The sequence below is a fragment of the Ochotona princeps genome, chromosome X (genome assembly GCF_030435755.1).
Source record: "Ochotona princeps isolate mOchPri1 chromosome X, mOchPri1.hap1, whole genome shotgun sequence".
Lineage (NCBI taxonomy): Eukaryota > Metazoa > Chordata > Mammalia > Lagomorpha > Ochotonidae > Ochotona > Ochotona princeps.
This window is the reverse complement of record NC_080865.1, coordinates 10843029-10857076: the sequence shown is the minus strand read 5'-3', so window position 1 is coordinate 10857076 and position 14048 is coordinate 10843029. Positions and strand designations below refer to the sequence as shown.

Below are 14048 nucleotides of genomic sequence, written 5' to 3'. Positions count from 1 at the left end.
CTATGGGACCAGAGGAACAAAACTGGCTGTGATCTCAGACCAAGCTTATTGAAGTAAGTTAAAGATTTTAATAGGAAATGTGAGAACAGAGAGTGTTGAGCAGTAAACAGGTTAATACAGATTGGATGAGCAGGGCAGCATTTCCCCGTGTCACTGCAACTGAAATGGTGGAAATGAGACAATCCAGTATAAAATGAAGCCCATTAAAGGTATCGGCAAAAGAGGATCCTGGAACAAATTAAAGGTAGTACCATCAAACATTGACCCCATACAAGAACACCAAGGGGTTTTGAATGCTCATATGATGTGAGTTCCGGAGTAGAACGTTGTAGCAGGAAACAATGAAGACATTCCATTACCAAGCCCAGCACATCTTGACCTTAATCAGCTTCCTCTCAACCTCTGGCACTGCCATCACCATCCCATGCCTTTACTTGGAGTCAAAACCCTCTAGATTGGCTGGGTTTTGAGAGACCTCCTAGAGCCTCATGAGACGAAGAACTCCCTGAAGCTGGCAAACTAAACAAAGAGCCCTGTGATTACAAATGCTCTTTGGCAAATGGACAACCAGCCAGAAATGAATGTACTGTGACGCCATCAAAATCACCAGCTCTAGTTGGTCCTCCCAGAATGCTACCAGAAGACAGAGCTCATATTTCCTCTGTTCAGGGTTTCTTGTCACTTCTCCAATCTTCTACTCACAGGGCTTATGAGCAAATCTTAAATATGTTGGAGGAAGATCGTAGACCTGCAGTGGCCCGTGGCTCTGCTGCTTCTGCTTCTCAAGCTCATCATGAAAACATGAGGCAGGTGATTTCGAGCATCGACACCGCTGTGGACGGAACATCAGAAGACATCACTGCTGTGGAAGCCGCCATGCTGAGACGACAGATAATCAAACTCAATAGACGCTTACAACTTTTAGAAGAGGAAAACAAAGAACGGTCCAAAAGAGAAATGATCCTGTATTCAATAACTGTAGCATTCTGGTTGTTTAGTAGCTGGTTGTGGCTTCGGCGCTAGAGGTAACTTCAGTTCTCCAACACAAGGTCTCAATAAGTTAGAACCATAAAGCATTTGCAAGCTTCTTTGTTTCTGTCTTGATATTTTATATTGTTCCGTAGCTCTCGCCTTGCTAACACTCTTCTTCCAGGAAGCAGTAGGAAAGAACTTACATTTGCAGAAGTAAAGGTATACATTCTGCCACTCAGCTTTGTGCACACCTAGCCAATTCTGCTGCAACACTTTCTGAAAATGTTCCCTTTGCCTGTTTTGTAAGTAGGTTCTAGTTCATTTTGTTAAAAGGAATTGATTTCTTGCTTCATCGGTCTGCACAGCTAATTCTATGAACGGGATAGAGTGCATAAAGAATGGATTTGGGGAAGTATCTGTAAAAACAAAACAATAAGTCGTCCTGATTTCCAAGCACATATGAAACTAACTGGTTTGTTAATAGAGGTTTTGACACTCACATGTCAGTGTTACAACCTTTGCAATCATGAACTGGTATCGCATTTCGGAAAAATCAAACAACCTCACATTTCCTAATGCTCTTCATCATGTACCTTAAAATAACCCCTAAAAATTCAGCCATTTATCTAAAAAGTGTGTGATATGTGTGTTCTTATTTTCCGTTTAGCTTTTCAAATAGTTTTCAACAAAATGCATTTTTTGCTAGGTTCATACTGTGAATATTCTAAAGCCTACAGAATACAGAGTAAGTGTATTTATATAAGTGTTTAATAAGCTGTCAATCAAAAACAACAAGAACAAGAATGAAGCTGATGGACTTGTACAGCCAATTTAAAGTCTTAAAATAAATGCATTGGTCATCAAGACTGTGTGGTACTGGTGTGAAGAGGGGTATAATTAGCATTGCAATGGAACAGAATGCATGGAACAGGACCCATACACTCATGCACTCATGCAACCATACACCCATGCTCCCATACTCCCATGCATCCATGCACCCATGCACCCATGATGATTATCTTTTTTAAGAGAGCAAGGTAGTGGAGTAGACGTGGAATAGTCTTTTCAGAAACTGATGTTCAAAAATCGGGTCATCTATAAGGGATTAAGAAGAACCTGAATCCCTATTCCACACTATGCACAAAAACTAATTAGAAGTGAGTCACAAAATGCAGCACAAAAGCTAGAACTCTGTTCTGCAAGGGAACATACAAAGCCATTTCTTCAACAGAGCATAAGAGCATGATAATTTTAAAAAGAAAAAAAAACGATCGATAAAGAAAAGATAGATACACAATGGAGTACTATTCGGGCTTGAAATCCTGTCACTTGCAACAACACAGAGGAACCTGGAGGGCATTATGGTGAGTGCAATAAGCCAATCACAGAAAGACAAAAGCTTCATGATCACACTCATATGTGGATGGTACAAAAGTTAGATTCATAGATATGGAGAGTAAAATACTGATTACCAGGGAAGGGGTGCTGAGGGAGGGGGCAACTTGGGGAAAAGGAAGTTGTTGACCAAATGATTAAAAAATGTAAGAAAGAAAGAAGAAAGCAAAATAAAACTTCGGTAATACAGGAGATAAGTTTTAGTGACCTATTATACAAAATGGTGACTAAAAGAAGGTAAGGCATTGCATGTTCCCAAATTGATCCAACAGTAGATTTTGAATGCTTTCATCAGAAAAAAAAAAGGTAAGTATGTGAAGTGCCAGATTTGTAAACCAAATTGATTTAATCATTCCACACTATAAACATATAGCAATGCACCACATTATCTCCCAGCAGACATACACAGTTGTTATTTCTCAACTTCTACGAAGGGATGGAAAATGTAGTGCTGACGATGCTGCTCGTGGTGACTACACTCCATACGGCAGTACCTGCTTTCATGTCTCATCTCTGTTCCTGATTCCAGCTTCCTGCAAATGTACATCCTGGGAGACAGCAGGTGACGATCAAGTAGTTAGGTTCCAGCCACCTACATGGCTCAGCCTAGTCACGGCAATACAGGCATTTGAGGAGTAAACCGGTAGACAGGAGAACTCTGTCCGTCAGTCTCAGACTGTCTTTTATGACTCTCAGTTTCAATGGCTTTCAAATAAATGAAATAACAAATACATTGAAATCTGGAGCCAGCACAATGGTTCCACTGGCTAATCCTCTACTTCCCAGTGTCAGTATCCCATATGGGCGCCAGTTTGTGTCCCAGCTGCTCCACTTCCCATCCAGCTCCCTGCTTGTGGTCTGGGAAAGCAGTCAAGGAGGGTGGAAATCCTTGTGGTCCTGTACCACCATGGGAGACCCAGAAGAACTTCCTTGCTCCTGGGTGCAGATCAGCTCACCTTCAGCCATTGTGGCCATTTAGGGAGTGAACCAATAGAAGGAAGATCTTTATCTCTCTGTCTCTCCTTTCTTTGTAAATCTGCATCTCCAGGGCCTGGCACAATAGTCTAGTGACTAAAATCTTGCCTTGAATGCACCGGCATCCCATATGGGCACCAGTTCTAATCCCGGCGGCTCTGCTTCCCATCCAGCTCCTTGATTGTGGCCTGGGAACCAGTCGAGGACAGCCCAAAGCCTTGGGACCCTGCACCCATGTGGGAGACCTGGAAGAGGCTCCTGGCTCCTGGCTTTGGATCAGCTCAGCTCCAGCCATTGCGGCTTCCTGGGAAGTGAATCAATGGACAGAAGATCTTCCTCTCTGTCTCTCCTCCTCGCTGTATATCTGACTTTCCAACAAAAATAAAATAAGTCTTTTTTAAAAATCTGCATTTCCAGTGAAAATAAATACATCTTTGAAAATAAAAAATAATCTTAACACAAAGGTTAAAAATAAAATAAATTTGAAGAATTAAAACAGGGGGCCCAGCGTAGCAGCCTAGTAGCTAAAGTCCTTCCTTGCCTTGCACACCTGGGATCCCATGTGGGTGCCGGTTTGTATCCCAGCTGCTCCACTTTCCTTTCAGCTCTCTGCTTGTGGAGGACAGCTCAAAGCCTTGGGACCCTGCACCCGAATGGGAGACCAAGAGGAAGCTCCTGGTTCCTGGTCCCTAGCTTGGGATCGGTTCAATTCTGGCTGTTGCATCCACTTGGGGAGTGAACCAGCAAGTGAAAGATCTTTCTATCTGTATCTCCTTCACTCTAAATCTGACTTTCCAATTAGAATAAATAAATGTTAAAAATAAAAGCATAAAGAGAGGAAAGTAGATAAATTGGTATTAAATTTAAAAAAACTGTGTTTTGAGCAACATTATTAAGAAAAAGCATTCAGGGGCTGACGCTGTGGCATAGTGAGTTACTATTATCCCATTTGAGTGATGTTTCAGATCCAAGCTTTTCCACTTCCAATCCAGGTCCCTGTTAATGCACCTTGGAAAGCAGCAGAGGATGGCCCAAGTGCTCGGGCCCTTACACCCACATGGCTAACCCAGGAGAAGTTACGGATTCCTGACATCAGCCAGCCACTGTGGTCTTTTGAGGAATGAACCAGTAGATGAAAGATCTCTCACTCTCTCCTTTCTTTCAGTAACTCAGTTTTTCAAACAAATAAATAGATCTTTGGAGACAGACAGAGAGAGAGTTCAGGGAAGCAGTACTGTGGTGTAGCACATTAAGCTTCCTCCTGCAGCATCAAGTCTCTTATGGGTACCAGTTTGGGTACTAGCTATTACACTTCTGATCCAGTTCCCAACTAATCTGTCCCAAAAAGCAGTGGAAAAAGGCACAAGTACTCCAGCCCCGTAACCCATGTGGGAGATCTGGATGAAACTCCTGGCTCCTGCCTTGGACCTGACTTAGTCTCAGCCAATAAATGCAACTGGGGCGTGAACCAGAGGATGAAAGATTCTCTTTCTGTATCTCTCTTTTCTCCTCTCTGCAACTCTTTCAAATTAAATATATCTTTTTTAGAAAAAGAAAAAGCAGGGAAGGTCCCATGGTACAGTAGGCTAGACCTCCACCTGTGATACCAGCATCTCATACAGGCACCAGTTCATATCCTGGCTGCTCCTCTTCCCATCCAGCTTTCTATTTATGGACTGAGAAAGCAGCAGAGGATGATTCAAGCCCTTTGACCCCTACACCCATGTACAAGACCTGGAGGAAATTCCTGGCTCCTGGCTTCAGATCAGCTCAACTCTGGCAGTTGTGGCCATTTGAGAAGTGAACCAGCGGATGGAAAATATCTCTTTTTCCTTCTTTATTAAGATCTGTATACAATGCGGACCCTCGCAGGGACCTGCACGCCGCCACCATGTCTCAGGAAGGTGTGGAGTTGGAGAAGAGCTTCCAGCGCCTCCGGGAGAAGTTCCATGGCAAGGTGTCGCCCAAGAAGGCCGGCACTCTGATGAGGAGATTCGGGAGTGCTCACACCGGGGTGGGTCGCTCCATAGTATACGGGGTCAAACAGCAAGATGGCCAGGAGCTCAGTAATGGCCTGGATGCCCAGGACACCCCAGAAGACATGAAGCAAGACCGCGACATCCAGGCGGTGGCCACCTCCCTCCTACCGCTGACGCAGGCTAACCTGCGCATGTTCCAACGGGCCCAGGACGACCTCATTTCTGCAGTGGACAGGCAATTTGCCTGTTCCTCTTGTGACCACGTCTGGTGGCGCCACGTGCCCCAGCGGAAAGAGGTCACCAAGATGGGCAGTTCATGCCAGCAGTGGCCCCACCACCCACAACCCAGACACAGACTTCCTCCCTAGGTGTCCCGATGCCGGAAATGCCGTAGGCGCTTCGACCCAGTGCCAGGTGACAAGATGTGGGGCGTGGCTGAGTTCCACTGCCCAAAGTATAGACACAACTTCCGGGACTGGGCACAGATGGGGTCTCCGTTCCCCTGCTATGGGTGTGGCTTTCCTGTGCATCCTACGCGGATCCTCCCTCCACGCTGGGACCGGGACACCGACCACCACAGCACCACAGCACCCACACCCACTTGTTCGGCTGCCGACTGCTACAACCACCTAGAGCCCCACGTGCCAGGGATGCCTTGCGCTCACCCCAAGAGCCAGAAGCAAAACCACCTGCCTCAGGTGCTGCACCCAGCAACCTGCATATTAGCAGCGGCTCCACCGTGGTCACGTGCCTGAGCCAGTGTGGCCTCCTGGAGGGGCTGGACAACCTTATCCTGGAGGACCTCAAGGAGGAGGAAGAGGAGGCGGAAGGAGAGGAGGAGGTGGAGGAAGGCCAGCGCCAGGAGTGACCAAACGCACATATGCAAACCAGAGTCCGTCTGGGCGAGACTACGTTGTTATAAAACACAAGACCAAGATGGAGACTGTGCTGGGGTGTGGGCGGGCGGGGACAGGGCAGCTCCAGGACCCCACTGACTAGAGGTGGGGACGCACGTGCCAGCTGCTCCCCATCCCTACGCGGGGCCCTGCTGCCATTACGGCCTCAGCAGCCGGATCAGTATGGCCACCTTCTTGAGTGAAAACGCGCCGCCTCAGAACTCTGCCCAGTACACCCCATCCTGGTAGTGGCTCCGGTAGTGGCCGGCATGGTGCCAGACACCGTTAAGGTTGGAGTGGGCACAGGCGTGGTACCACCAGCCTCTGCGCTGGTAGAGAGCACAGTTCCCTGGAGAGAGAGAGGAGAGGAGAGGAAAGGAGAGGAGAGGGGAAGGGAGAGGAGGGGAGGGGAGGGGAGGGGAGGAGAGGAATCCCTTGTCCCCCTACCAGAATAAAAGCCTGCTCCTCCATCTCCTCACCAAAATATAGGTCCTGACTGCCCTCTTTCAGCATAATAGTCTTAATTCCTTCTTTGTCTCCTCGCCAAAGTACAAGTCACACTTCTGACTTTTTTTTTTTTTTTTTTTTTTTTTTTTGCTAACCAGGAGTCTGCCAAAGGCTACAGGGGAAGGGAGGGAATCTTTATTTCCTTTCTAGAAAAACATCACCAAAGTAAGAGTCGTTTGCTTCAGGAGATTCATCTAGATTTTCCATCATACCCTCGTCAGAATAAAAGTTCTTTTGCTTATTCTCTTGCTAGATTAAATGCTTACTTTGATACAAGCCAGAGTGGGTGAGTGTGGTCAGGGAGAATGATTCTGTCGTCCTCCATTCTCTCACAAGAACAAAAGTCCCAGCTCTCTCCTCACCAGAAAAAAAAAAAAAAGATCTGTATACAAAATAAAAGAACTCTTAAAACTGAATATTGAGAAGACAAATGAGAATACAATTAAATGTGAACAAATGATATGAAGAGATATTTAACCAAGGAATTTTATGAAAGTCAGATAAAAATATAAAAGAAGGACAGCACAGTGGTATAGTGGGTAAAGCTACCACCTGCAATACCAGCATCCACATGGGCACAGTTACTGTCTTTGCTGCTCCACTTCCAATGCAGCTCCCTGCTAATGACCTGGGAAAAGCAGCAGAAGATAGTTCAAGTGTTTGGGCCCTTGCTACCCACGTGGAAGTCTTGGAAGAAGCTCCCTCCTGCCTTGGGCTTGGTCCAGCACTGGCCATTGAAGCCAACTGGGGAGTGAACCAGTGAATGAAAAATCTCTCTGTCTGTCTCTCCTTCTCTCTCTGTGACTTTGACTTTCAAATAAATAAATAAATAACTTAAAGAAAAATAGACATAGGCTGGGGCTTCTGCCAGGGCTGGCTGGGTGCTGTGCCCAGGCTTCCACTGGGGCTTGCAGAGCAGGCCTGGGGATTTGTGTACTTGTTTGGATCTCAGGCAGGCAAATGGAAAGGATACCAAGCTGGCAAGCTGGTGTGGGCCAGGGAACCCATGCATGTGCTTGCGTCCCAGGCCAACCTGCTGGCATGGTGTGCTGGTGGATGGGGTCTAAGGACCCATGCATGTGCTTGGGTCTCAGGCAGGTGGGTAGGGATCCAGGTCAGCATGCCACTCCACCAGAAAACCAGGTGGGGAAACCCAAGCGTCCACAGGCTGTGGATTGCTCTGGAAAAGGGGTACTGAAATGTGTGGGAGGGGGGACTGCTGAGGGAGTCCATGACAGATGAGGAACAAATTCTGGGGGATTTCCACTGACCTGGCCACTGTACTTGCAGGTAAGCAAGGAGGCTAAGACCAAGCAGTTTCATGGACGGAAACTGGAAAACCTTTGTGGGTAAGACCAATGTACCTGCCCATGTGGGAAATCCGTGTTGGGTCATTTGGCACGGACCACTGCCAATCACCGTTCACTGGCACACACAAAAGCTAGGGCTGGGTATGGGCCTCCCTGACAGGGATAGACCACAGTACCCACCAGTGAGTGTGGGGACAGGTGTAGATGACATCAAACTAGGCCATGACAGTAACTGGCATGCAAGAGAACCAGATATAGGGGCAGATTCTGTGGGGGATATGTGGACCCCCCCCCACCATGTGGGACTGCCATAACCGCTGGTTTGAACAAGATCTGGGAGTGGTGACGAGCCAAACTAGGCATGACCATGGAACTCACCAGCACTCATAGGGACTGGGATTGGGAACAAGCCAGCCTGCTCCAGGCTGCAGCACCCACACGCACACTCAAAAATTGGGTGTAGGGCAGGCTGGGCCACAACATCTACCAGCACACACAGAGGCTGAGATGGGGAGTGGACTCTGCTGGATGGGGGCCTAGCACCCACTGATACACATGAGATCCAATTCTGCGAAACGGTCTGATAGGAGAGTTTGGGAAACTCCCCAGGTAGGTTGTAGTGCCCACTGGTGAGCACGTGTTACAGGGCTGGATGTGGACCAGGCCAACAAAGCGGCTCCACTAGTTGACAGGTGTGTGGATTGTCTGGTTGAGAGGAGGAGTTGAGGACCCACCAGGGCAGGGCCAAACTGTAGTACACTACTGGTATGTGCAGGAACCAGGACGAGGTACAGGCAGTACTGGGTTAGATGGTTACACCTAAAAGTTTGTATTAAAGCCAGGGATAGGGGCAGGCTGGGTAGGGCTAGGTTGTAGCACCTACTAAAGAAAGTTGGGACTGGAGGAGGGCCAGGTGGGTGTGAGTCAGGATGGGTGTGAACCAGTTGGGCAAGATGTCCCGAGGCTGAGCCAAGCATCCACCAGTTTGCGCAAGATCTGTGACTAGAAGGTAGGCTGATAGAGGAGCTTGGGGGAACTCCTATGTCAAGATGCAGTCCCTGCTGGTGAGTGTAAGCAGCAAGACTGGGAACAGCCCAGACCAGACCAGGTTACAGTTTTCGTCAGCATACGTGGCTCAGGTTGAGGGTGGGCTGGGCTGGGCCAGGCCAGTTCTCACATCCCCACCCATTGGCGGATGTGAGAACCAGGAGTGGGTGCGAGACACACCAGGTTGGGCCACAACACCAGCCAGTTCACACTATTGCCGGGACTAGGGGCATTGCAGGTTGGGCTAGGCTGCAGCACCTGCTGGTGAGTGAAGAGGTGAGGTGGCCATGCCAGACTGGGCTGCAGCATCCACCAACACACGCAAGACCCAGGGACTCCCCTACTAGGCAATTGCTCTTGCTGGTGGGCATGAGATCTGGGAATGGGGGCAGACCAGGCTGCAAAGGGCTACAGCACCCATTGGCCTGCATGTGAGCTGAGTTAGTGGGAGAGCCAGGCTGACCTTGACCATATCCATTGCTGCATGCATGAGCCAGGGTAAGCCCAGACTGGTTGGACTCTGTCGTAGCATCAGCTGGCAAGTGCTTGGATAGAGCAGGGGCAAGTCCTGTCAGGCTGGACCACTGTACCACTTGCAAAGTGCAAAAGCTGGACCTGGGAGTGGGCCTGGTGGGGATTGTGGGCACCCCTCTGATGGGTTGCAGCTCCCACCAGTGAGCATGACAACCAGGGCTGGGGGTGGGAATGATTGGAGAGTAAGTCGCACCCATCAGCTTAAATTGGGCTGGAGAGTGGGGTCCATCAGGCTGAGCTAGGCTACAGTACCCATTAATGTGTATAAAAACCAAATGGGATGTGGGGCAAATTGAACATGTCTGCTACCAGGGCAGGGAGTGGGCCTCATGAAGGTTACTGTGGATTGCTCCAAGTTGCAGTTCCCGCTGGCATGCATGAGGGCTGAATGTGTGATGGACAGGATTAGGCTGGGCCACAGCATCTGTTGGTTTGAGTATAAGATGGGGCTGGGGACAAAACTGACCCAGCAACTACAAACACCAGTGTGTGTATAGGCTGATGTGGGTGAAACAGAACTGGACCACGCACTGGCTTTCACACACAGGAGTCAGGTCTGGGATCACCTCAGGCACGACTTCTTCAAGGAGTCCCCTAACTGGAATATTGGACTAAAAACTCCAGCCATGGGGAAAATCGCAGGATTTGAAGTCTGACTGTGGCGTGCATGGATCAGAATGGACCTCTACAGTTGCTGAAGCCTGTGTAGTGGACGGCATGCCCAGATGTACATGGGGGACACGACAGTACATTGAGGCTTGCAGAGGATGTCTCGTACCATGGAGGGCAGAACAAATTGGACAATTCTCACAGTCAAGTTTTGACAGCAAGTATTTGGGCGAGTGGAGGTTGTAATGTGGACTCTGTCAGCCAATGGACCTTGGAAGGATTTCCTCAACCTTGGAGCATTGAAATTAACAGCATCGCAGAACTAATGAAACCTTACTTGAGCAGTATCCTTGAAATATGCTTCAAACTGGGGACTTCAGGATGACATTGAATGGCCATCCCTCATCCTTGGGTACTGATGTGGTTAAGATAGGATGTTGAGAGCAGACTTCTCCCCTTCTCTCCTCCCTTCCTTCAGATACAGGAAGAAAATAAAATTGTTGGAAGTGATTGTCTCTTCCATTTTCCCCCATACCTTGACCCTTCCATCCCTAATCCGTGGTCCACATGGAGATGCATCCCTCTCAACTATATAAACATCATAAAAATAAAATAAATTTATTAAAAAATAAAAAATAGACATAAATGATAGTCAAACATCTTTAAGATGTACAACTCAAAATCACCATGAAATGTTTCTCATATCCGTGAGTGGATCTAAAACTAGGAACTGCCAATATCAAAGGTTAAAGGGAATACAAAGCAAATGGAATGCTCATAAATTGTTGGTGAGATCATAAAGTAGTACAATGAGCTTTAAAAACAGTTTAGCAGTTTCTTACAAAATTAAGTATGTATCTAAGACCCATTGATATTTTCCTAAGATAAAAGGAATTATGTCCAAAAAACTTGAATATTCATAAACTTTTATTCCTTTTTTTTTTAAAAAAGTTTTTTTGAATGTGAAAGGCAGATAGAAATAGGTGCACATTAGCAGAAAGCTGGAATTGGAAATTGAGCTTGGATTTGATTCCAGACACTCTTACATGGGGTGAGGGCTTTCCAAGTAGTGTCTTAATTAGTGTATCAAACATCTTCTCTACAAAGTTTTATTTTATTTTTTATGTTAGTCAGAAACAACTCAGATATGCATTGAAAACCCATTTTGATGAAACTCAGAAGAAAATGAAGACTATTTCAAATTAGAGCAAAGGCCATCCTTTTCACAGACTAGCAAAGAACTTGGCTGAATTATGCTCATGTTCTAGTACCTTATGGAGGGCAGAAGTTTAGAGTACTGAACTAAGAAAATTGTTCACGGTGTGGCATGAATTCTCTTGAGTGCTTAGAATGAAAAGTGGGAAGGGAAACATGAATTAAAGATGGAATTTGTAATAAGAAAGGAAGCAGAATTTAAAGATGAGGAAAAATTCTGAGTCTGGTCAAGTTGTAAAGGTCCGTTAGGGAGAAAACACTGAAAAGTGTGAACAAGTTATGGTTTAGCAAAGAGATTAGTCATATGTTATTCATAAAGGCGGTGGGAGAATAATCCTGAAAACATTTCATGGACCATTAATGTTGCCCTTCCTATCACAAGGTCTGGGGAACACAACTGCATGAAAGGAGAGGACTCACATGCCCACAGGGCATCAGCCTTCACTGCCAGTGCCAGCTTACATCTCTGTTATGTGGATTTTGGTGCAGAGCTCCTCAGCTACCTCAACTATGGCACAAGTGGACCCAGGTGAGGCTGGCATCACAACTCTGGAAACTATGGGCCATAAACCTTTGAACTGAATACGTGGTGCTAACTGCAGGCACACAGAGAGTACAGGCTGGGGAGGCATGGCTATCTCCTCCAAGATTTCAAGCAATTGCTCAGACTCTGGACCCAGACAAAGAGCTGTTAAAGAAATGGAGCTGCCCCGCTGAATCAGGATGACAATAAACCATAGCGAGGCTATTTTGAGTCTGGCTATCTCTTTTCAAAGGACACTGACTACAGGTCATCTGTCAGTCTGATGTCAACTTCTGGCTACAAAATTTAAGTGCGCTCACCAACCTTTCTGATAAGATAGGACACCCCAACAGGATGCTCAAGGAAGTATTCTTGAAAAATGGTGGGTTGCTGAAAACACAGCTCTCCGTTAATTTGTAAATGCGTGAATCTTTGCCTCTTTTACCATTCTGTGGTATTCTGGAATTCTGTATGTGAGCTGCCTTAACAAGCTGTTATTCTGTTATTACCTATAGTGAAAGACATCCACTGGGCCACTTCCCCAATACTTATAACAGTCAAGATTGGGCCAGAATGAAGCCAAGGAGCCAAGAACTCAACCTGGGTCTCCTACATGAGTGGCAAGGAAACAAGCACTTGGGATATCATCCTTCTGTTGCCTCCCAGGATGCATCAGCAGGAAACTGAATTGAAAGCAGAGTAACGGATTCAAACCAGTACCCCAATATGGTTTCTGGGTGTCCCCAACAGAAGCTTTAACCCACTGCACCAAATGCCAACCCTTAATTTTTTGCTTTGCTTTTCCAGAAAGATCTGTTTTGTATGAAAGGCAGTCACACACACACACACACACACACAGAGAGAGAGAGAGAGAGAGAGAGAGAGAGAGAGAGAGAGAGAGAGAGAGAAAGGATCCACTCACTGGTTCACTTCCCAAATGGCCACAACAGCTAAAACTACACCAAGCTGAAGCCAGTCTGGATCTCCTACATTGGTATAGGAGCCCAAGCAACTGGAACACCTTCCATCACTTTTCCATGCACATTAGTGTGGAGCAGGATTGCAAGGGGAGCAGCTGGGACTCGAATTGATGCCCTTGAGATGCAGCATTGTTGGTGGTGCCCCAATGCTAGCTCCTAAATTTTGCTCCTTCATTTTTTCAGTCTCAAGATTTCGGCTTCTTTCAGGGGAAGGATTACACACTACGTGCCCCACCCTCACCTCCCCCATGGATACTACAGTGCATAGGTGCTAGAGTGCAATATTAGCCTGAAAGCACTGCACAGCCCACCTCCAAACTATGAAAGCTTCTCTGTGGTCTGTGTGAAGCAAAGCTGCAGGGGTAGGGTGGGGCTCTGCGAGGCTCCCTGCAAACTTTGGGGACCCTCCTCCACTCTAGTGGAACAAGCCATGTTGTTTGCCCTATTGGTTTTGGACTAACTTGCATCTACTGCATTTTCTTTACTGTTTTTTTACTTTTGGAAAGGGAATGTCTGTCCTACACTTGTCCCACCATTGTTTCAATGATACATACCTTGCTTGATCTTACGGATACACAATTGAATAGCAATGTGTCTCAAAAGAAATCTTGAGCAATATCTTGATAGAAATCCTGAACAATATCTGATATAGTTAAAACTCTAGACTTTGATGAGTTAAGCTTGGGCAGTTAAGACTTTTGGAGGTTATCAGGATAAAGCAGATGTATTTTTGCATGTGGAATGAATTTGGAGGCCAGGGGTAGATTCATAGTGGAGTTAAGGATCTTATGGAATGGCTACAGGAAGTGTGTTCTCTGCCTCTTCTTTCACTGCGGAAAGTGTCCATTCTCTATGCCCTCACACATGCAAGACGCCCCTCCCCAGTGGAACCTGGCATTTGACCTTCCCACCCTCTAGAACCCTGATGAAGTCAAGTATTTCTTTATAGACTATCCAGTTTTGGATACTTAATTATATCAGCGAGGATGGACAAAGAAAGTAATTAATTCAGTCTCTTAAGGTCATATGCGTGTACACACACACACATGAATACGCCATGGGACTGAGGACAAACAGTGAGTCTGTATTTCTTATTCTACCACAAT

General features: G+C 46.7%; 2 pseudogenes; both read left to right on the top strand.

Moving 5' to 3' along the window:
* The first annotated feature begins 304 nt into the window (after positions 1-304).
* Positions 305-1087, top strand: LOC101526329 (mitochondrial fission factor-like; annotated as a pseudogene).
* Positions 1088-5202: 4115 nt separating this feature from the next.
* On the top strand, positions 5203-6286 carry LOC101519438 (shiftless antiviral inhibitor of ribosomal frameshifting protein homolog; annotated as a pseudogene).
* The last annotated feature ends 7762 nt before the right edge of the window (positions 6287-14048 follow it).